This window comes from Ovis canadensis, chromosome 18 (assembly GCF_042477335.2).
Source record: "Ovis canadensis isolate MfBH-ARS-UI-01 breed Bighorn chromosome 18, ARS-UI_OviCan_v2, whole genome shotgun sequence".
NCBI classification, from domain to species: Eukaryota; Metazoa; Chordata; class Mammalia; order Artiodactyla; family Bovidae; genus Ovis; species Ovis canadensis.
The window spans coordinates 61,391,362-61,416,026 of NC_091262.1; the positions used below are offsets into that span (position 1 = coordinate 61,391,362).

Below are 24,665 nucleotides of genomic sequence, written 5' to 3' on the forward strand. Positions count from 1 at the left end.
TTTGGGGATGCATTGTAAGAAGGGGAGTGTCACAACACTGCCAACCTGGCCTGATGGTAAGCACAAGTTAGGAGGTTAAGGCTTTAATCCAGAAAGAAATGAAGAATGTCTGAATGAAGGCAGGGCAGTGTTGCTGCAGCACAGGGCACAAATGAAACAGCAGGGCATATTCAGGTGGTGAATTCAGAATTTGGTGGTGATGAGAGTAAGCCATTTAGATGAATCATATAAAATGTTCTTTTTATAGGTAAAAAATGATGGGATCAGTACTTTTTCATATGATTTAATTTAATTTTTGCTGCAGGTTAGAGAATAATATGCAGTAAGATTGATGGAAAGAAAAGAATCTGGACTATGGCTGGAAGAGGTTATATAAGGGTTTTCTTGGAAAGGATGTTTATATGCGAGGGGAAAGACAACCTGGGGGGAGAGTGAAGCTATAAGAAGAAATGGATTTAATGTTGTTGTTTCTTGTATTGCTTTATTTATTTATTAAATTTATTTTTAATTGGAAGATGGCTGCTTTACAGTGTTGTGTTGATTTTTCCCTGCATCAACATGGATCAACCACAGGTATACATATGTCCCCTCTCTCTTGGACCTCCCTCCCACCTTCCACCCCTTCACACCCCTCTAGGTTGTCACAGAGCACAGGATTGAGCTCTCTGCATCATACAGCAAATTCCCACTGGCTGTCTACTTTACATATGATAATGTGTATGTTTAATTACAAATCGAGAGTTGCTTTATTTATTTTAAAAACATATTTACTTATTTGTCTGTGTCGGGTCTTAGTTGCAGTGTGCAGAATCTTTAGTTGCAGCACGTGGGATCTAGTTCCCTGACCAGGAATTGAACCTGGGCCCGCTGCCTTGGGAACTCCCTGGACCATGAGGAAAAGTCCCCAAATGTTTTATTTTTTGACCACACTTTGCAACACATGGGATCTTACTTCCTCAACCAGGGACTGAATCTTTGCCCCCTGCAGTGGAAGCACAGAGCTTACCACTTGACCACCAGGGAAGTCCAGTATTATCACTGTTTTATTTAAAATTTTGTCAAAATAATAGGGAGATATAGTTTTAAAAGTTATATAGTACTACTTGATTTTTTAAAAAAATTACAACCATACCTCCCATTTCTACTCCCCATAGAAAATTACTCTTCAACCTTTTAGCTGCTCATCTTACATGTATCTTTATACTTATAAATAATATTTTAATGCTGCTCTTTCTGATTTTTTTATATTAGACAGCATCTGTTGATTTTCTTTATGAAATATAACAATTTAGTGCTTTTTCTACCATTTGCCATCACTCCATGGCACATACATTTTCCTGTCTTCACAACATAATCATAATTTTTGGTATTTGCAATGTATTATTTAGGAAGATATCATAGCTAACATTTTCTTTATTGAGTAACTACCTTTTCCTAGACTTGATGATAGCAGAGTTTTTCTTTCTTCCCCTAGTTATTTAGTGTTTTGTGTAAACATCACTAATTTCTTTTTTTTTTTTTGAGGTTAATTACTTTACAATATTATATTGGTTTTGCCTTACATCAACATGAATAATCTGCCATGGGTATACATGTGTTCCCCATCCTGAACCCCCCTCCCTCCTCCCTCCCTGTACCATCCCTCTGGGTCGTCCCAAGGGACCACCAGCCCCAAGCATCCAGTATCATGCATCGAACCTGGACCAGCAATTCATTTCATATATGATACTATACATGTTTCAATGCCATTCTCCCAAATCATCCCACCCTCTCCCTCTCCCACAGAGTCCGAAAGACTGTTCTATACATCTGTGTCTCTTTTGCTGTCTTGCATACAGGGTTATCATTACCATCTTTCTAAATTCCATATATATGCATTAGTATACTGTATTGGTGTTTTTCTTTCTGACTTACTTCACTCTGTATAATTGGCTCCAGTTTCATCCACTTCATTAGAACTGATTTAAATGTATTCTTTTTAATTGCTGAGTAATACTCCATTGTGTATATGTACCACAGCTTTCTTATCCATTCATCTGCTGATGGGCATCTAGGTTGCTTCCATGTCCTGCCTATTATAAACAGTGCTGTGATGAACATTGGGGTACATGTGTCTCTTTCAATTCTGGTTTCCTCCGTGTGTATGCCCACCAGTGGGATTGCTGGGTCATAAGGCAGTTCTATTTCCAGTTTTTTAAGGAATCTCCCCACTGTTCTCCACAGTGGCTGTACTAGTTTGCATTCCCACCAACAGTGTAAGAGGGTTCCCTTTTCTCCACACCCTCTCCAACATTTATTGCTTGTAGACTTTTGGATCACAGCCATTCTGACTGGTGTGAAATGGTACCTCACTGTGGTTTTGATGTGCATTTCTCTGATAATGAGTGATGTTGAGCATCTTTTCATGTGTTAGCCATCTGTATGTCTTCTTTGGAGAAATGTCTATTTAGTTCTTTGGCCCATTGTTTGATTGGGTCATTTATTTTTCTGGAATTGAGCTGCAGGAGTTGCTTGTATATTTTTGAGATTAGTTGTTTGTCAATTGCTTCATTTGCTATTATTTTCTCCCATTCTGAAGGCTGTCTTTTCACCTTGCTTATAGTTTCCTTTGTTGTGCAGAAGCTTTTAAGTTTAATTAGATCCCATTTGTTTATTTTTGCTTTTATTTCCAATAAAAATATGGAACTCTTCACGAATTTACATGTCATCCTTGCGCAGGGGCCATGCTAATCTTCTTTGTATTGTTCCAGTTTTGGTATATGTGCTGCCGAAGCGAGCACCATCACTAATTTCTTGCTGTGCTTTTTGATACATCATAGAATCTTTCATATTCTTTCTTTGAGACTTTTTGGGGTTGATTCCTGGTAAGATCTAGATGAATTGCTCTCTGGGCGACTGTTATGCTTACCTGTGGCCATGGCATTTGCCTTCATCATCTGTGGTTGAGCCACATATCTTCTGATTTCTTGACTTACTACCTACCAAGAAAGGATACTTGGGAGGTACTTTAAAAAAAATCTCACTTGTGAAAGTTTCTGTATCTTACTTCACTTAACAGTTTGGTCACAGAATGCTAGGTCAAAAGTTACTTTACTCAGAATTTTGAAAGTGCTGTTCCATCTTCTAACATCTGTGGTTGCCGGTCACAGCTTCAGTGATGTTCTCCTTTCTGTTCCCTTCTAGTGACATTTTCTCCTGTCTCTGAAAGCCTTTTACTCCAGGTTTCCTGCAGTTTCACAATGGCATGATGTCCTTCAGTTCTGGGAAATTTCCTTTTGTTACTTATAAGTCTTCACCTCTGTTTTCTCAGTCCTCTCTGGAACTCCTCTTAGTTGGATGTTGGTTCTCTGGAGTGATTCTCTTATTTTTATTTATTTCTCTACTATTTGCTTCCTTGTTGTCGCCTCTTTGTTTTGGCAGAATTTTCTTAATTTTTGTTTCTTGTTTTTTTTGTATTGACATATTCATTCTGCTGGCTTGTTTTATTCTTAAACCTTTCTGTCCTCTATCCTAGTGTGGGAGAGATAGTTATTTGGCTGTATGAAGGGGAGTTCTAGGGAGGCTGCCTTCCCTTGCACCCTCACTTTTGGAGATTATTGCCTCTAATCCCTGGAGCTTCCCCAGTGGCTCAGTGGTTGAAGAATCAGCCTGCGCTGTAGGAGCTTCAGGAGTGGTGGGTTCGATCCCTGGGTCAGGAAGATCCCCTGGAGGAGGGTATGGCAACCCACTCCAGTATTCTTGCCTGGACAATCCCATAGACAGAGGAGCCTGGCGGACTGTAGTTCATAGGTTACAAAGAGCCTGACAGGACTGAAGCGAGTTAGCACACACACTTGCCTCCAATTCCTAAATCTTTCTGAGATTATAGTTTGACTTGTTTTGCTTTTAGGCTTTCATTTTTGTAAAGCAAGTTTACATTTCGCAGAGCATTTTTGATAAAATAAAAAAAATTTGCAAAATATTCTCATGTCAGCTTATCAATGTTTAGAATTGTTTTTAATGTATGCCTTTATTTATTTATTTGCAACTTGCTATGTGTGTTATAGTAGTAAGACACCAGAATAAATAACAGTCTTACAAAACGCATTTTGAGATTCTCATTGGCTGTTTGTTTTTTTTTCCCATTGGCTGTTAAGTCATGTCCAAAGTAAACTTGCTTTAATATATTTCCTCCCAATTAGAGGAGTGTTTATTTAAAGCAGTGTCTTCTTATATTTGAAACTTGTCTAAGATAATTGTTTTTTAAAAAATTGAAGTATCATTAATTTACAATGTTATGTTAGTTTCATACACAGCAAAATGATTATTACACATATATTCTTTTTTTATATTCTTTTCCATTATAGTTTATTACAAGCCTGGCAGGCTATAGTACATAAGGTCACAAAGAATTGGACATGACTGAAGTGACTTATCACACTTTATTATAAGATATTGGACATAATTCCCTGTGCTATACAATAGGACCTTGTTGTTTATCTGCTTTATACATAGTAGTTTGTATCTGCTAATCCCAAATGCCTAATCTATCTCTCTCACCCTTTCCCCTTTGGTAATCCTAAATTTGTTTTCTACATCTGTGGGTCAACGTCTTTCTTGTATTTAAGTTAATTTCTATCTTTTTTTTTTTTTTAGATTCCACATATAAGCGATACGGTCTTCCTTTGTCTGGCTTACTCAGCATGATAATCTATAGATCCATGCATGTTGCTGTAAATGACATTATTTCATTATTTTTTTATGACTGAGTAATATTCCATTTGACTGACACACACACACACAGGCACACACACAGACACACATATCAAATCTTCATTATCCATTCATCTGTCAGTGGCCATTTAGCTTGCTTCCATATCTTGGCTACTGTAAATAGTGCTGCTGGGAACACTGAGGTCATGTATCTTTTGAATTAGACCTTTATCTGGATATACACCCAGGAGTGGGATTGCTGGATCATATGGTAACTCTAATTTTAGTTTTTAAAGGAACTTCCATACCGTTCTCCATAGTGGCTGTACCAGTTGCATTCTTACCAACAGTGTAGGATGCTTTTGTTTTCTCCACGCCTTCACTGCTGCTGCTACTGCTGCTAAGTTGCTTCAGTCGTGTCCAACTCTGTGCGATCCCATAGATGGCAGCCCACCAGGATCCCCCATCCCTGGGATTCTCCAGGCAAGAACACTGGAGTGGGTTGCCATTTCCTTCTCCAATGCATGAAAGTGAAAAGTGAAAGTGAAGTCGCTCAGTCGTGTCTGACTCTTAGTGACCCCATGGACTGCAGCCCACCAGGCTCCTCCGTCCACGGGATTTTCCAGGCAAGAAGAGCTTTTATTATTTGTAGACTTTTTGGTAATGGCCATTCTGACTGGTGTGAGGTGATACCTTATTGTGGTTTTGACTTGTATTTCCCTAATAATTAGCACATGAGCATCTTTTCTTATGCCTGTTGGCCATCTGTATATCTTCTTTTGAGAAATGTCTATGTAAGTATTCTGTCGATGTTTTGGTTGTTTGTGTTTTTGTTATTGAGTCATATGAGCTGTTTGTATGTTTTAGAAATTAATCTGTTGTTGGTAGCATTGTTTGCAAATATCTTTTCCCATTCTGTAGGTTGTCCTTTCATTTTGTTTGTGGTTTCCTTTGCTGTGCAAAAGCTTATAAGTTTGATTTAGTCCCATTTGTTTATTTTTGCTTTTATTTCTAGTGCCTTCAGAGATTGGCTAACCTAGGAGAACATTGCTACAATTTATGTCTGAAAATGTTTTGAGTATGTTTTATTCTAGGAGTTTTATGGTATTTGGTCTTACATTTAAGTCTTGAAGCCAGTTCAAGTTTATTTTTGTATATGGTGTGAGGGTATATTCCAATTTCATTGATTTGTGTGTGGCTGTCCGGTTTCCCAACACTACTTCCGGAAGAGCTTATCTTTTCTCCATTGTATATTCTTGCCTCCTTTCTCACAGTTTAATTGACTGTAGGTCTGTGGATTTATTTCTGCGCTTTCTGTTCTGTTCCATTGGCCCCCACGCCTGTTTTCGTGCCAGTGCCGTGATGTTTTGATTGCTGTAGTGTGGTAGTGATGTCTGAAGTCTGGGAGGATTCTTTTCCAGCTTTGTTCTTCTTCCTCAGAATCAATTTTGGATCTTTTATGATTCCATATCAATTTTAGGATTACTTATTCTAGTTCTGTGAAAAAATATCATGGGTAATTTGATAGAGATTGCATTAAATCTGTAGATTGCTTTGGATAGCATGGCCATTTTAACTATTAATTCTTCTAGCCCAAGACCACAGGATAGCCTTCTATTTCTTTGACTCATCTTCAGTGTCTCCTTTATCAGTGTTCACCTCCTTGGTCAAGTTTACTCCAAAGTACTTTTTTTGGATGCTATTTAAAAATTTTTTTTTTTAAACTTTCTTTCTAGTATTTCATTTTGTCAGCGTAAAGAGATGCAACAGATATCTGTTAGTATCCTGCTACCTCACTGAATTCATTGATCAGTTCTGCTAGTTTTTGTGTGGAGTCTTTAGGATTCTTTCTCTCTATAGTATGTCATTGGCATATAATGACAGTTTTACTTTGTCCCTTCTAATTTGGATTCCTTTTATCTCTTTCTTGTCTGATAGCTGTGGCTAGGACTTCTGGTACTATGTTGAATAGTAGAGGTGAGAACTAATATCCTTGTCTCTTTCCAGATTTTAGCATGAAGACTTTCAGCTTTTCACTGTTGAGTATTATGTTGGCCATGGGTTTGTCATAAATGACTTTTATTAGGTTGAGCTATCTTCCCTCTATACCCACTTTGAAAAGACTCCTTTTTTTCATGAATGGATGTTGAATTTCATCAGCTTCTTTTTCTGCATCTATTGAGATACTCATGTAGTTTTTGTGATGTATATCACATTGATTAGTTTGCATATGTTGAGCCATGCTTGTGAGCTTGGAATGAATCCAACTTGATTGTGGTGTATGATCTTTTATTAATGTGTTGTTGGATTCTATTTGCCAATATTTTGTTGAGAACTTTTGCATGTATATTCATCAGAAACAGCAGCCTGTAATTTTCTGTTTTGATGGTGTCTTTGTCTGGTTTTGGTATCAGGGTGATGGTGGCTTCCTATAATAACTTCGGGAACATCCCCCCCGCCCCCCCTTCAGTCTTTTGGAAGAGTTTGAGAATTGGTACATGTTCTTCCCTTATGTTTGGTAGAATTCTCCAGTGAAGTCATCCAGTCCTGGATTATTGTTTTTAGAGAATCGTTTTTTAAATTAGATTTTTGATTTCAGTTCTAATGATTGCTGTGTTCAAATTATATATTTCTTCTTGATTCAGTTTTGGTGGGCTATTTATTTTCAGAAATTTGTCCACTTCTAGGTTGCCCAGTTTTTTGACACTTAGTTGTTCATAGTATTCTCTTACAGTTTTTTCTTTTTTTTGTATTTCTGTGGTATTGAATGTTATTTCTCTCCAATTTCTTATTTTGCTTATTCGGGTCCTCTCTCTTTTCCTCTTGGTGAGCTGGCCAGAGGTTTGTTGGGTTTGTTTACCATTTCAAAAAAATGAGATTTTGGTTTTATTGATTTTTCAATCTCTCTTTTATTCATTTCCTCTCTGATCCTTATTATTTTCTTCTTTCTGCTGACTTGAGATTGTTGTTGTTGTTCTTTTTCTAGTTCTGTTAGATGGTAAAGGTTAGGTTGCTATTTGAAATTTTTCTTGTTTGAGGAAGTCTTTATTGCTATGAACTTCCCTCTGAGGACTGCTTTTGCTGCCTCCTATAGAGTCTTATATGATTGTATTTTAGAAATGCTTTAAATTGAAAAGATAGTAAAAGCATAACTTTAAAAAAATATTTGGAAGTTGGAACTGACAGAATCATTAGAGAATAAAGCAGTTCAGGGCTAAGTAATTTTTCTCTTGGTTTGTCTAGTCTTGTAAATTTAAGCAAAAATATATAGTGTGTACTTGGACAAAATTTAAATTAGTTTAAATAATAGCACTCAAAAATATGAGTAAGTCAGGTATTTGAGTTATTAAAAATTTTTGTTTTCTAATTTATAGAGAACGAGACTAGATTTTATAGTTGATTATAGTCTACTAATGCTAATCTGGAGATTATGTAAATAATTTCTAAATTTATATTAAGTGTGTGATTTCAGGATGCTGTGGATGGGTTTGTAAACTGTGAGGAAGTGATTTTGGCTGCTCTTTGGATGTGTCACTTACAACCCCTCACCACCCCCCACCCTCACCCCTGGCCTCACCCCCCAGTTGTTTAAATCATTTGCACATCTAGTGTAGTGGGCTTGGAGATTTTGACATAAAGACTGGAAAAATAAGAATCATGACCAATGCCACCTTTGAATTTTGATACTGTAAAGATGAATGTTAGTTGCTCAGTCATGTCTGACTCTTTGTGACCCCATGGGCTGTAGTCTGCCAGGCTTCTCTGTTTGTGGGATTTCCTGGGCAAGAATACTGGAGTGGGCTGCCATTTCCTTCTCCAGAGGATCCCGACCCAGGGTTTGAACCCAGGTCTCCTGCATTTCAGGCAGATTCTTTACCATCTGAGCCACCTGGGCTTAAGTCCTTAAAGATGAATATTTATAATGAAACAAGTTGACAACATTTTCATCTAAATAGAGAAACTGAGTGGTACCCAAAAAAGCAAAGACTAAAGAAGAAAAAAATACTCTTATGTATAAAGTGGATAGTTTCTCATAGTTTCTCAAATAATTCCTCTAGTTTCCATTTAACTTTCTGTATTTTAAGCTATTTTCTGCAGTTTAAAAATAAAACCTTGTGTTTTAATTCTATTAATATACTACTACTTTGCTACCATGTGATTGATACGAATTATGATATCTTGAATTTTTAGAGTATGAACCCCCAAACAGGATTATTGTTTTTTTTTTTTCAGAACTACCCTTGTGTCAATTTGAAGTTACCATCTTTTTCTTTGAACTTTTGGCTGTATCTATAATATAGGCATATCATATCCCTTTTCTAGATTTTTATTTTTCTAACAGCTCCTCCCACTCTTATTCATTATTCAGCATGACTTAGCATCATGCAGGGGCCCAAAATACTTTGAATAGGTATCAACAAAAGATAATAAAATGACTGTAGATTCCCAGAAAATGTAAAGATAAACATTAATCTGCTACTACAACTACCCAGTACCTGTGATCACTCAATATTTTATTTGTGGGTATTCATAAGGGACTTTCCTGCAAAGTCTTCATTTTTGTTTAATTAAAAAATTAATGTATTTATTTTTGGTTGCTCTGGGTCTTTATTGCCGCATGAAGACTCTCTCTAGTTGCGGTGAGCAGGGGCTACTCTTCGTTATGGTGCAAAGGCTTCTCGTTGTGGTGGCTCCTTTTGCTGTGGAGCACAGGCTCTGCGTGCACAGGCTTCAGTAGTTGGGGCACATGGGCTCAGTAGTTGTGACTCAAGGGCTTTAGAGGGCAGGCTCCTCGGCATGTTATTCCAGTCTAGAGATTGAACCCTTGTTCCCTGCATTGGCAGGAGGATTCTTAACTGGATCACCAGGGAAGTCCCTTCCACAAAGTCTTAACCATGGCTCTTAATTTCAGTTTGTTGTTATTTTCTTTTAATATGTAAAGTTGGAATGATAATAGTCATTAGCACATCGATTTGTTGAATAATGTCTGTGAAGTGTTCACTGATGCTTGGACCACCATAAGTGCCAAGTAATTCTTAGCTTTCATGATATATTCTTTTGCCTATCTCTTGTTAAATATCTGGCTTTTGGATGTGGGTTAGATATTTTGGAAAGAAGCAAATGTCATTTAAAGCAATGTCTTTCAAATACAGTGGGTGAACACTTTTGGAGTAAAGCCTTTTTGGGTCAAAAATCCAGGTATAGCAATGAAAAAGAAAGACAGTTTTTTCTTTTGTAGAAGGCAAAGTGTCTCTGAATGCAGTTTGAAAAGATACTCCAAAAATTACGGAATTAAGTGTGGAACTTCCAAAATGGACTCCTTTAAAGTAGTTGGCAGCATCAAGAATGCAAAGAATGAGGTGTTGCCCAGCATTAATTCAGTCATGAAATGTCTTTGAATGAGTACTATATACACATCATTCCCTTATGATCTCGTGGAAGGGACAGGCTTCAAATTCCCACACAGTTTTGCAAGCCACATGGTGCTATGATCTGTAGATGTGGGTGCTGTGGTTGTGGGTAGATGAAGTCAAGGATGCTAATGTGTGAACATGGATGAGTTTGATTTAAGAAGATTACCCTGTCTAGTGGGAGAATGAAATAGCTTTGGTAGGTGGTGGTAAAGTTGGTTGTAGGTTATAACAGCTAAGAGGCCAGTGTGGAAATTCCAGAAATATTTAGGCAGCAACTTAAGGATTTGGTATTGAGCTGGATTTTGGAGATGAGGGAGAGGAGAAATGTCAAAAATGTTTCCTCCTTTCTGGCATTTGTACATTGCCATTCTGGAAAACAACTAGCTGCTTCGCCTTTTTTTAAAAAATATTTGTTTATTTGGCTTTGTTGGGTCTTAGTTGCAGCAGGGAATCTTGAATCTTTGTTGCTGCATGCGTGATCTTACGCTGTGGCATGAGAACTCTTAGTTGTGGCACGTGGGGTCTAGTTTCCAGACCAGGGATTGCATCCAGGCCCCATGCTTTGGGAGCATGGAGTCTTAGCCACTGAACCACCAGGGAAGTCCCACACAATGAAGTTCTTGAAATCTGTAAAGAACTAGAGATGGATGATTCTAAAGTCACATTCTAATCAGATAGAATGGCATAAATACAAAATAGAAGTTCAAGTAATGTGTTGTGTGAGCAATGAATTCTGAGTGAGCATTCAAGGACAGACAGTTCAATAAAAAATCATTTTCAAAAGGTTTAGAAAGCTTGGAAACTTTCCAATTAAAAAAAGAAGGAAAACAAAAAACAAAACCAAAAAACTCCTGAACGCCTTATTTATCTACCTATGCCACCTGGAGAGAATCCCTGAAACAGTGTATTCAGAAAGAAAATTCCTGACAGCGGGACAAATGTAAGTAGGGGTACTAAGCCAAGAAAGGACCCAATGTATTTGGGAAACTATACCAGTATGAATGATTTGAAACAATCTATAAAGAAAAATAACACATTTACAGTCATACCTCAGTGATATTGTGGGTTCATTCCAGACCATTGCAATAAAGTGAGTCACACGAATTTTTGAGTTTCCCATTGTGTATAAAAGTTATGTTTACACTATAATGGAGTCCATTAAGTGTGCAGTGGTAGTATGTCTGAAAAATGTACATACCTTAATTAAAAAATACTTTAATGCTAAAAATCATCTGAGGCTTCAGGGAGCTGTAATCTTTTTGCAATAGTAACATCAGAGATCCCATTTCACAGATCACCCATAACAAATATAGTAATAAAAAAAGATGGAAATATTGCAAGAATTACCAAAATATGACGCAGAGACACCCAGTAAGCCAATGCTGTTGGAAAAATGACACCAATAGACTTGCTGGATGTGGGGTTGTCACAAACCTTCAGTTTGTAAAAAACACATTATCTACAAAGTACAATAAAGCAAAGTGCAATAAAACAAGGCATACCTGTATTGGTGTGCTTCACGAATTGAAATTTACTTCATACATTGCTTATCATTATGTAGATTTTTTCACAGGTATCAATTTTATAAAATACTATTTTGATTAAAAAAGTTTAAAGCAGAAGGTCAAAGTAGAGTGGTTGTTTAAATTCTTTAACTTAAACTCCCAGTGAAAGTAATTTTGAGAGGAGATACCAATTTATCTTGTTTTACAGACAATATGGTATGTAGTGAGGTGATAACATCAGTTCAAGCCATGTAACTCTACATAAGGAGATAAGTTTGATTTCTTTTGTTGATATATACCAACTCTTAAAAGTATTTGTTTTGTCAGAAATTCCAGAGTGGAAAATTCATTCCTTTGGTCCTCTTTAGAAATACATTTTTCCTCACAAAGTGGTGATTTCTTGTTACTTATCAGTCATTTACATCAGGGGTCACCAAACTTCTCTGTAAAGTAAATAGTAGATAGTAAATAGTTTAAGCTTTGTGGGCCAAAAGGTGAAATCAAGAACAGTGTGTAGGTACTTGTATAATAAGAGAAAATGAATTTCCAAAAATATCAATGAAATTAAAAATTTTTAATGGACATTGAAATTTGAATTTCACATGATTTTTTACATGTCACAAAATGTTATTTTTCTTTTGTTTTTTAAAAATCATTAAAAAATGTAAAAACCATGCTTAGCTCATGGACCAAACAAAAACAGGTGACTGGCCAGATTTGGTAGGCCATCTTTTGCCAAGTCTTGATTTATATTATATTATGGAAGACTGTCATTTTATGTGATCAAGTTTTCCTCTTTTGAACAAAAGAGAGATGGAGGGGACCTTGGCCATTGTTACTTAAAAGTGTGAGTTGGTGAGGCTTGCAGTTGGAGGTATTCTTGGTTTGACTAGTCTTGGCTTTCTGTTTTTAGAAAAGCCCTGGATAAATAAGATGTCTGAAAAAGTCTTTCTTTTGCCTTCACTTTAGAAATGTATATGAAGGTAAATGATTATGGAAACTCATGACATTTTTGAGAATATATCCATGCTTCCACTCTAAAATTTGGATCTTGGTCTTACAAAGCTATAATCATTGGGTGACATAGAGTTTATTTTTCTTTGAAATATAAATTATATGATGATTAATTACCAAGACTTAGAAGTTGGTTAATCAAGGGTTACTCTTAATCATCTGTTCTCTCCTTCATGTTATCAAGTTGAAACCTTTTTGCTTTGTTAGTTATGCTAGTTGCGTTAGACATGATATTCATGATATTAATATAGATAAAAATTTGAGAAAAGTGTCATTTGTTCTACCATTGACTGTTTGAAAAGTCACAGAATTTCCCTTATGAAATTTAATGCAGAGATTTATTCTGTGAGGAGTCAGGTTCCCAAATCAGCACTTAAATTGAAAATGATGAACACTCCTAACTACCCCTGAGCATCTTAAAGGACAAGAGGCCAGATAAAACAGCTACACAGGCTTCCCAGGTGGTGCAGTGGTAAAAAAATCTCCCTGCAAATGCAGGAGGTGAAAGAGACGCAGGTTTGATCCTTGGGTTGGGAAGATCCCCTGGAGAAGGAAATGGCAACCCACCCCAGTATTCTTGCCCGGAGAATTCCATAGACAGAGGCTCCTGGTGAGCTAGAGTCCATGGAGTCAAAAAGAGTCAGACACGTCTGAACGGCTAAGCACACAGCACACACCGCAAGACAGCTACACAGTCTCCAAGTGAGTGCAGGGGAGCTAGGCTGAGCCCAAGATGACATGGCTGGTTAATGTTTTGGAGCTGTACATCTGCTTAAAACTGAAATCACACTGCTTAGGTGAGATGTTCATACTCTGAGGCTGCATTGGGAACTGAGGCAGCAGCCAAGTCAAGCTCGTCATCTTAAGCACATACAAGAGCCTTGATTTAAATAGATGATTCTTTTTCTCCTTCTACTCCCAACATATATAGTTAAATCTGTTGGAGCCAAATAAATATGTAATTACAAAGCAGTTTACAAATGAAACGAGTTATAAATTTAAATATGTTTCTCGATTAGCCCATCTATATTATATTTCTGCTTAACCAAGAGCAGTGATTTCTAGCATACCAGAGACTGCTGGGATCATATGGAGGTGGGCGGGAGGGATGAGTGGAGAGGGCATTGGCCTCCCAGCACTCTCCATCAGTCCTTACCCAAGTGCAACATTCCCCCCCCCTTTTTTTAAATTATTTTTGACTGCACTGGGTCTTTGTTGCTTAGCACAGGCTTTCTCTAGTTGCAGGTGAGCAGAGGCTGCTCTCCTGTTGCTCCAGAGCACAGGCTCAATAGTTGTGGCACACAGGCTAGTTGCCCTACGGCATGTAGAATCTTCCCAGACCAGGGATCAGACTCATGTCTCTGTATTGCTAGGTGGATTCTCTACCACTGAGCCACCAGGGAAGCCCCTGGCATTCCTTTTTGATCTACTGGTTTGCTGGACCTTCAAGCATGAAATTGACAAAAAAAGATCCTGCTTTTTTTTTTTCTTTTTTAAATATTTGGCTTGCTGGGTCTTTGTTAATGGGCGCAGGCTTCGCATTGCAGTGCTTTCTCTTGCTGTGGAGCGCGGGCTCCAGGGCGTGCGGGCTTCAGCATCTGCAGCACGTGAGGCTCCCATGCTCTGGGGCATTAGGCTCAGTGGCTGTGGTGGGTGGGCTTAGTTCATGGCATGCGAGATCTTCCCGGGTCAGGGATTGAACCCATGTCTTCTGCAGTGGCAGAAGGATTCTTTACCACTGAGCTACCAGGGAAGCCCAAGATCCTGCTTTGTAAAAAGCTGAAAGTTGATTTAAGGTTGATTTCTACATGTCTAAATTCTCCAGTGCCTGTCCCCATGCCTAGCAGTTTTCCTGCTCCTCTCAGGCAGTTGCTGTCTTGTCATATGGCCTGTGGGATGCCTTATCTGGGCAGAGGTTCCCTTAGGAGAGGAGGGAGGGGAAATAAAGAAAGATAACCCCAAACTCATTTGATCTCGATCTGCTAAAGCCCCCCTCTGCCTCCAGCCTTGTCATTTTCTGCTCATGTCCTCTGAGGGGGTAGGTGGAGGGGGATTACCCAGCTCCCATCCTGGTGGCACTCACCGCAGCTCAGGGCTCTCAGAGCTCTCAAGTTATACTGTGCTGGCCCCAGGACTGCATTTGTGACTTTTGTGGGCCCAAGACACTTTTGCCTTTGGAGTTCCTTGTATTGTAAAAAATATTTGAAGATTATTTGACTCTGTTGGTATAAAAAAGAAATAGAATTCAGGCTGGATTCATTATTACATGTTCATCCTTATAAGTATCATTTTCATCTGATTGTAAAAGAAATGAAAATGAAAACATTTTTGTAGGTCTTCAAAATATCACAGGCCCTGGGCACTATATCTGCTGAGTCCACCAGACATGTAAGCCCTGGTTAGAGCAGGGGGATTAGGCTGGGGAGAAGGACTCTTTGTCATCCCTTAGATGTGTTAAGTTAATTAATTCTTTTACTCTTTACTTATAACACCCATTCTCCCCAATCATATACCTACTATGAATCAGACATGAGTTCTATTGGATTGAACCAGGAGACAGATTTGAGAGACAGACGTGTCACTCCTCTCAGAAGACAAAGGCTTTCTTGTGGGATTCTGCTGATCATGCCTTAGCTTTTTCATTCGCTGGTTTTTTTTTAAATTTTTTCCCACAGGTGACTCCATATTCATGCAGATGAGATTTTGGGAAGTTTGTTCGTAAGACTTTGCCAGGCATGTCCAAACATATCTGAATTCCATTTAGACTCAAGGTAGCCTCCCTATATTTCAAAAACTTGAGGTTTATTTTTTATTAATATTTTCCTTTGATCTGTGAAGATATCCTTAAGGAATGGAGAATGAGAATTTTTTTTTTTCGAATTTTGTTGTTGAGTCTTCATTGTGGCCCACTGGCCCTCTCTAGCTGGGGCACTCGGGGGCTTCTCTGGTCGCAGCACTAGGGTTTCTCTTGTGGCGGAGCATGGACTACAGAGTGTGTGGGCTCCGTCGTCGTAGCATGTGGCCTCTCTAGTTGGGTTTAGTTACCTTGCAGCGTGTGGGATCTTAGTTTCCCAACCAGGGATTGCATCTGCATCCCCTGCATTGGAAGACAGATTCTTAACCACTGGACCACCGGGAGAGTCCCAAGAATGAGAATTTCAAGAGAATATTCTTTTAAATCTTCTTATTTCCACTGACTGTATCTTCAGTTAGGCCTTCATCAGCTTTCACGTGAATCCTTTCAACATCTTCAGGACCAACTACCAGTTCTTACCCTCACTGAAGTTTATTTACCAGGTACTTGTTATTGTGTTATTTCTCACAAAAATTTGGCTGGATTCCTACTGATCACAGGATAGAGTCCAACTCTAAAATGTAGATAACCTAGAGGGTGCTTCATGATTTAACCTTACTAGCCTTATACTTTTCTCTTGCAATCTAATGTCAATCACCAGATATATCAGTCAGCTAATGCTGTGTAACAGCAGCTTTCCGAATCTAGTGGCTTATGACAGTATTATTATAGATCTCACATCTCTTGGCTGGAGTTATTTGATCTGAACTAAGCTTGCATATGGGTCTGCAAGTCCAATTGTTCATGTATCAGTGGGTCAACGGGAGGCTTTAACTGGAGCAGCTCTGCCCCTGTGTTTCCCTTTTGGGACTAACATGTAGAGCAGGCACATCCATGCATGTTTTCACCTTAAACCCATTGGTTTGACCAGGCATGCCTTTCTCACAGTGACAGCAGAAGCTCAAGACAGTGAAATGCAGGACCTCCTGAGCTCTGGGCTTGGAATTGGCCCGTCATCACTTGTGCCAAGTAGTGGCACAGGTGGTAAAGGTTCATTCTGAGCCATTGTGTCATGAGGAAGCCTGGCAAGTCTATTCTTGCTGAAACACTATTATGATATTTCTTGCTTCTTGATCCTGTGACTCCTTTGGTCCTTCTCCCACTGATTCTGTGAGTCTTGCCCGTCTTCCAGTGCCTCTTATATGACAAGAGCCTGTTTTTGATGCTTCTGACTGAGAATGTTGATTGAATCATTTGATTACTTGAGTAGGCTCCTTGCGTTCCATGACAGATGAACTTCCTTGCTCCTAAAATTCGCAAAGTGGGAGGAGGGAAAGTAAGAATGTAGATAATGTGGTACAAGTTCTAACAACTTCACACAAACCAGATGAATAGAATGATTTCGCTTTTGAATTGAAATCTGGCTATCAGGAAAGCCATTTTAGAGAATCAGGTAAGCACACAGCCAAAAGACTTATTCCCATCCCTTGAAAATAGACATGGGGGTGGGTAGGAAGTGAAGGAGCCAGTGTGAATATGGCCTCTATCCTCACCCTGCTTATCTTGAGTAAGTGGCATGTGTGTGCCTGCCCCTTGGGGAAGAGAAAGGACCTAAGAATCTGCCCAAAGAGTATTTTTCCACACTAAATGCCCTTTGTATTCCCCAGACACATTTAGATCCTACCTTTCTCTCATGCCTATTTTAAGGAAACAATGTCTTCTACTCTAAAAATATTTAATCTGTCCCCTCCTTGCCCTAACTCCATGGTACAAATCTACTTTCTACCTCTCTTATGGCATGGATTATTGTTATTTACATAGATACCAATACATTTGTCTGTCTAGGCTGTGAATAACTAAGTGATTGGAATCAAGTCTTACTTGTCTTTCTGTTTTTAGTAGGATGGATCAAATGAATGCTAAATGACCTGGAGGCAAGATTATTTATATTTTGTCTTTTTATCCCTTACATCACATGGTTCCTCAGACTTAAGAGTTAACTATAAATACATATTTGTCAAATGTTATAAATAAAAATATGCTTACACTTGGAGACCTGAATTTTATTATTGAAGAATTTATGTTATTAAATCATATGTGATATTAGAAGGCTTTAAGAATATACTTATGGACTCTGCTGAATCATTTCCACTCCTAGATCCATGTGAGAAAAGTTTGGAGGAGTTTGAATTTGGTATGGGGAGTATATAACAGAAGTTGGATTATTGATTCTCCTTTATGGATGATATTAGTCATTCTTCATCTGAACTAAAGATGTGTACATTGCCTAAAATAAAAACAGTTTGGGTATTACAGATTTATGTTTCTTAGGGGACTTACAGAATTTCCTTCCTTGGCTTTGCCTAGTAATAGGACGAAGAACCATGTTCTTGGTATAGCCTGCTTCAAGTAAGCGCTCTAATTCTCTGTAACTGTGTAGTTTTCAAATACTATAGCAATGGTGCTTAGCATGTGTCTTTTAAAGTTGCTGACATAGGTAATGAAATGTCAGATGATAATATTTCATGATGTACAGGATAATTATGTGGGACAAAGAAAGGCGTATTAAGTTATCACCCAGTATATATTGCTAATGCACATACTTTTTGTAAAGACCTAGCACAAAATACTTACCTTTTTATTGGACTTTCTTAAGCAACATATATCTTTTAAAAGAGCTAAGAAAAATTATGTAATTATAGAGAATAGGAAAGAAAACATATTATTACCTAAGTAGGAATGGTAATTGCTTTGAGCTCTTGAAGTCTTGGGTTCTCTAGGAACTGCCATGAAATATCTGAAGAGTTAGAATTTAACCTTTAGTGCCTTTCAAAGTTATTTCTTTGTAACAAAATCACCTCAAAACTTAGCAGTTTAAAGCAATGAATATGCATTGTTTCACATACTTTCTGTGGGTCAGGAGCAGCTTAGCTAGATGACTCTGACTGGAGGTCATGGGATTGTGGTCAAGATCTTACTGTGTGTGTGTGTGTGTGTGTGTGTGTGTGTGTGTGTGCATGAGCGCTAAGTCACTTCAGTCGTGTCCGATTCTTTGCGAACCTATGGACTGTAACCGGCCAGGCTTCTCTGTCCATGGGATTCTCCAGGCAAGAATACTGGAGTGGGTTGCCATGCCCTTCTGCAGGGGATCTTCCCGACCCAGGGATTGAACCTGCGTCTCTTATGTCTCCTGCGGTGGCAGGCATGTTCTCTACCACTTGTGCCGCCTGGGAAGCCCCAAGACCTTGTTGGGGGCTGCCATTTGAAGACTTGATTGTTGGGGACTAAAGGATCTGGTTCCAGGTTGCCTCAGACACAAGACTGGCAGTTTGGTGCAGGCTGTTGGCAGGAGACCTCAGTTCCTTACCGTGTGGACCTCACCATAGGACACTGCTTGAGTGTCCTCATGACATGCCATCTGGCTTCCCGTAGAGCAAGTATTCTAAGAGGGAACAAGGTTGGACTTGCAGTATCTTTTATGACATAGCCACATACTATCATTTCCACTGTGGCTTATCAATGATACAAGTCTGCCATATTCACTGAGGAGGAAGACTACTCAAGGGCATGATTACCAGCAGATGGAAATCACTGGGGACCACCTTGGACATGGGATATCAGAGTCTGTTGTAATAAGATTTGCATATGGTACTACAAATGTTTTTGATATTTATACTTACGTGGCTGCCATTCAGGTTCTTTTTTTTTTTTAAATCATATTTTTTAGAAGTGACAGTTTACTGAATACAGGGGTCAGCCATCCAGAACAATCCCATAAACTGTTTAATTAAAAAAAAAAAAAAACAAAGTCAAATGTGGTTAAGAACGAGTGCAAAGCAGCTCTGGCACATTCTTGTGCCTGTGAGCAGGATTCTGCAGGCCAATGCCAGCAGGGTTTTGCCTGCGGGAAGCAAGAGAAAGTCAATGCAAATCAAGGCAGTTTCTCAAGAAAATAACCTGTGTGGACAGGTATTTGCTTAGGGCCATAAAAATGTCTTTTCTTTCCTTCTTTCTGAAACTTGAACTTCATAGTAAGTTATTTAAAGGCAGTGCACCTTGAATAAGTGCTGATGAAACCATAAATGGGTATGTGGGAGAAACACACTCTCAGCCTCTATCTTGGCGGGCAGCGTCGTTTGGGGACAGCTGGATTATGTGAGGAAGGGTAGGGGGAAGTTGCTCTTCCCATCACTTGTTAAAGATGACTGAAAAACTACTGGGCCTGCCTAACAGGCCAGCGGAACACTACTGCTTCTGTTGCTGGTTCCTCTGCTGGAAGCAGGTTAGGGAAAAAGACCACCATCTCTGTTTGTTTTGAATACTACCCAGCACACTTTGGGGCGCAGAGCGCTGGTTTCAGTGTCTGTGACATGTGGCTTCCTTCAGACTTTATTCATCTTTCAGGTTCCTTCCAGCTCTGATGTTTTGGGTTCTAAGTTTGACACCACAGGTAGAAACTGCTCTGAGAAACATGAAAAATGTATCTAGGATTGTGAAACTGGACGGCTCACAGCTTTATGAGTTCTCAAGTTTTAAAACATTTGTTCAACACTGTGCCAGACCTTGTGTAAAATGAAGAACAATGCTAGTTGTTATAGTTTCTGACTCAGTTGGAGAGACAAAATGGAATTAATACTGCTCTTAGGTGAAAGGGGCTTCCCTGATGGCTCAGTTGGTTAAGAATCCACCTGCAGTGCTGGAAACCCAAGTTTGATCCCTGGGTGGGGGAGATTCCCTGGAGAAGGAAATGGCAACCCACTCCAGGATTCTTGCTTGAAAAATCCCAAGTGGAGCCTGGTGGGGTACAGTCCACGGGGTCACGAAGAGTCGGATGCGACTGAACAACAGACAAACACTTGGGCAAAACACTAATCGTATTTCTTTAAAAAATTATCTTTGCTTTTCTTTTTAGTCCTACATTCAAAATTTCTGATTCAAGGCAATTTTAATATCTCAGTTTTTTAGTTTTCCTCATATTTGTTAAGGCATTGTTTTGGTAGTTTATATTTTTGTTGCTTTTTGTGTTTTTTTTTCCTTTTCTCATTTTCTAAATTTGTTTTTGTGAATTGATTTTATGTCTAAATAATATGATTTCTAATACTTTTGCAATAGATTCTTCCAGGGTTTCTAGTCATATAGTCATGTCCTCTTCAATGCTCAGTAATTCAGTTAAATTATTTCTTATAATTTTATGTTTATTTCATATCTGGAATTTATTTTGTTTTTTTATTTCAATGTTAACAGTAATAGGTATTATTACATATATGATATTTTTTGTTTTCATGTATTATTTCATTTATTCCTAAGGATAAACATAAGAAGTATGCACTATTATTATCTCCATTTTACAAAACCAAGGCCTGGAGAAAGTAAGTAACTCATTCAAGTGTGCCATATGGTGTTTGAGTTAAGACTTGAAGCAACTTTTGACTTCAAAGCATGTGTGCTCAACCAGCTTATCCCATGGGATTGTCACTTGAGACTACCATGATAGTAACTCTTATCTGTTACCTCCACGTCAGTTTATGTTACTGAAATTTAGAACTAACACTAACAAAATTGATATTAATAAATCATTATTTTTATATTACATGTCTTCAAAAAAATGTCAAATGCGATTTTTATTTCTATGAATTTACTACAATACAGACAAAAGCAGTTCTTTTACCATTGGACAGTATCTTAGAATTATTAGGTGTAAATTTTATTGCTATATTAGGAAGTATCAAAGAAGCAGGGAATATTTTCAAGTGCTCATCAAACCCAATCCCTTTTTTTTTTTACATTGAGGTGAAATTAACGTAAAATAAACCATCTTGAAGTGCACAGTTCAGTGCATCTAGTACATTTTCCCTGTTGAGTAACCATCACCCACATCTGGTTCCAAAATAATTTCATTATCCCCAAAGGATATACACCACATGCATTAAGCAGTCACTCCCCATCAGTGCCCTCCCTCCAGCCCCTGGCAGCCACCAGTTGGTTTTCTGTCTCAGTGGACTTACCTCTTCTGGATGTTTCATGTAAATGGAATCATGAAATATATGACCTTTTGTGTCTGGTGTCTTTCAATTACCATAATAGTTTTGAGGTTCATTTATGTTGTGACATATGTTAATATGTCGCTTCTTCTTCTGGCTGAATAATATTCCATTCTATTTATAGATACTCAGCTGGTTTCTACATTTTGGTGATTGTGAATAGTGTTGCTATGAATATTGATGTACAAATATCCTTTGCCAAGATACCTTGTTTCTACATATGCGGATTAGTTTGATTTGCAAGTCTTTTAATTGGGATTTTTGCATTTATGTTTACAAGTGATGCAAGCTGTAGGTTTCTTTAGTAAGATGTTTTTATCCATCTTTGACAGTTTTATGCTACCTACATTAAATATGTTGAAAGATTTCTTTTTTTTTATCAGGAAATATTTTAACTGTAGAATAAATACTCAACACTCAGATTTTTCAAAATTTATTTATTTTTACCACATTTACTTCAGATTGTTTCAATAGAGAATTGCAAGTAAAGTAGCGCCCCCTTTTGTACCTCTTTCCAGTAATTCTCTTCCACCTCAGATGTGAATGGTATCCTGAATTTGATGTTTGTTGCCGTCATGTTTTTATATTTTAATGATGTCTTTATAAGCCTAAAAGGTTGTGAAGAATTTTGTAGTTGTTCATATTTCAAATTGACTGTTTAGTTATTAAATTAAAAAAAATGTAGTCTCTGGAGCCACATAGTTTTTGTTTGAAATTTCTAACTGTAATAGTGTGTTTTTTAAATTTCTATGTTTAGTTCTTTTAGTTTTCGTTTTATGCCCTTTGAAGCTTTGTCATCAGTGCATACTATTATGTTTTATGAAGGATTTGATTCTCTTTTTTTATGATGCAGTGATCCTATTTTTCTTTCTAATACTTCTTGTTTTGAAGTCTGCCTTGTCTGATGTTAATATAATCAGTTCTGTTTTATCTTAGTATTTTCATGGTTTATTTTCCTTCATCCTTTTGCCTTTAACCTGTGTCTTTATACTTAAAGTAGGTTTCCCATAGCAGTCATATAGTAGGATCTTGTTTTTTCTGCAATGTGACAGTCTTTGTCTTTTAATTGGACTATTTAGCACCATTTACATGCAATTATTGAAATGAAAGTGAAAGTGTTAGTCGCTAAGTCGTGTCTACCTCTTTGCAACCCCATGGACTGTAGCCCACCAGGCTACTGTGTCCATGGATTCTCCAGGCAAGAATACTGGAATGGGTTGCCATTTCCTTCTCCAGTGGACCTTCCTGATCCAGGGATTGAACCCATGTCTGCTGCATTGCAGGTGGATTCTTTGGCATTGAGCCACCAAATAGTCATTATTGATATTTATATCTTATATACATTATATATGAATTATATGTTTTTAAAAACTTTATATATATAAATTATAAAGATATTTATATCTTGCTATTTGGTTTCTATTTTTTGCATTTGTTGTTTGCCCCCCTTTTCTGCTTTACCTGCCTTCTTTTTTTTTTTTTAAAGCCTTTCATGCTATTTCATACTGTTAGCTTACTTACCTTTTTGTTTTATTGTTTTAGTGGATGCTATGGGATTTGCCAGAGCAGGAAATGGCAACCCACTCCGGTGTCTTGCCTGGAGAGTCCTGTGGACGGAGGAGCCTGGTGGGCTGCCGTCCATGGAGTCGCACAGAGTCGGACACGACTGAAGTGACTTAGCATGCAAGCATGCATTGGAGAAGGAAATGGCAATCCACTCCAGTATTCTTGCCTGGAGAATCCCAGGGATGGAGGAGCCTGGCTGGCTGCCATCTATGGGGTTGCACAGAGTCGGGCATGACTGAAGTGACTTAGCAGCAGCAGCAGCATGGGATTTACAATAAGTATGTCTAGCTTATTCCACTAAATAAATAGTGTATACTATAAGAAACATAGAGATGTATACTTCCTTTTCCCTTCTCCTATTATTATTATCTCATTAGTGCATACTTCACTTCTATGTACGTTATAAATCTCAAAATGTATCATTTTTAAATAGTCTATTATATTTTAAAAACTTCAAAATGGGAAAGTATATTTTTTATTTGCTAAGTCGCTTCAGTCGTGTCCGACTCTGTGTGACCCCATAGATGGCAGCCCACCAGGATCCCCCATCCCCGGGATTCTCCAGGCAAGAACACTGGAGTGGGTTGCCATTTCCTTCTCCAATGCATAAAAGTGAAAATTGCAAGTGAAGTTGCTCAGTCGTGTCCGACTCTTAGCGACCCCATGGACTGCAGCCTACCAGGCTCCTCCGTCCATAGAATTTTCCAGGCAAGAGTACTGGAATGGGGTGGCATTGCCTTCTTCCACTTTTAAAATCATTTTATCATTTATTTTCACTATATGCATTCAAGTTTTGCCCCTTCTGCTTGAAGAATTTCCTTTAACATTTCTTGTAATGCAGCTTTGATGGCAATCAAACTTTTCAACTTTCGATTGCTACAAAAGTATTCCACCTTCAGTTTTAAAAGACATTTTTGCTGGCTATGGAATTCTGTGTGGACGGTTGTTTTCAGTACCAGTGCTCTAAATATGTTGCTTGCTTGTCTTCTGTCTTATATTGTTCTGACAAGAAGCCTGCACTGTTACTTTGTGGTAATTCTGTCTATCTGCCTATATACTCAGTTGCCTTTGATTCTTTGCAACCCCCTGGACTGTAGCCCACCAGGCTCCTTTATTCATGGAATTTTCCAGGCAAGAGCACTGGAGTGGGTTGCCATACCCTCCTCCAGGGAATCTACCTGATTCAGGGATTGAATCAGTATCTCTTGCATCTCCTGCATTGGCAGGTGGATTCTTTACCACTGAGCCTCCTGGGAATTAGTTGCCATAATTCTTTGTGTCTTTGTAATTGATGTATCTCTGAATGCTTCTAAGATTTTTTTCATTTATTACTTTTTTTTCATTTTGATGATAATGTGTTTGTTGTATATTTTTGCTTACAGTTGATGGAACTTTTTATACTGCGGGCTTAAAAATCTGGCTATTTTTGTACAGATATTTTCTGCTCTCTTCATACTCTGCTTTCTGTGACTCTAATTAAATATATGTTAGTGTGAGTGTTTTGTTAATTTTGTTTTGGTTTTTATTTCTCTCAGTGATTTATTTTGTGTGACTTCTTTTGCTGTGTCTTCAGGTTAGCTGGTTTTTTCTTCTGCAATATTTTCTCTGGTTTTCATGCCAGTCAGTGAAAATTTTGTCT

At 38.1% G+C, this 24,665-nt stretch overlaps 1 protein-coding gene and 1 non-coding gene across 2 annotated transcripts in view; one reads left to right on the forward strand and one right to left on the reverse strand.

The window, feature by feature from the left end:
- Positions 1-24,665, forward strand: part of TTC6 (tetratricopeptide repeat domain 6) — a 211,827-nt gene that overhangs the window by 36,586 nt on the left and 150,576 nt on the right. The window lies entirely within an intron of this gene.
- On the reverse strand, positions 2,674-2,780 carry LOC138424052 (U6 spliceosomal RNA). The gene has a single exon (XR_011250622.1). It is a non-coding gene; the product is annotated as a U6 spliceosomal RNA (small nuclear RNA).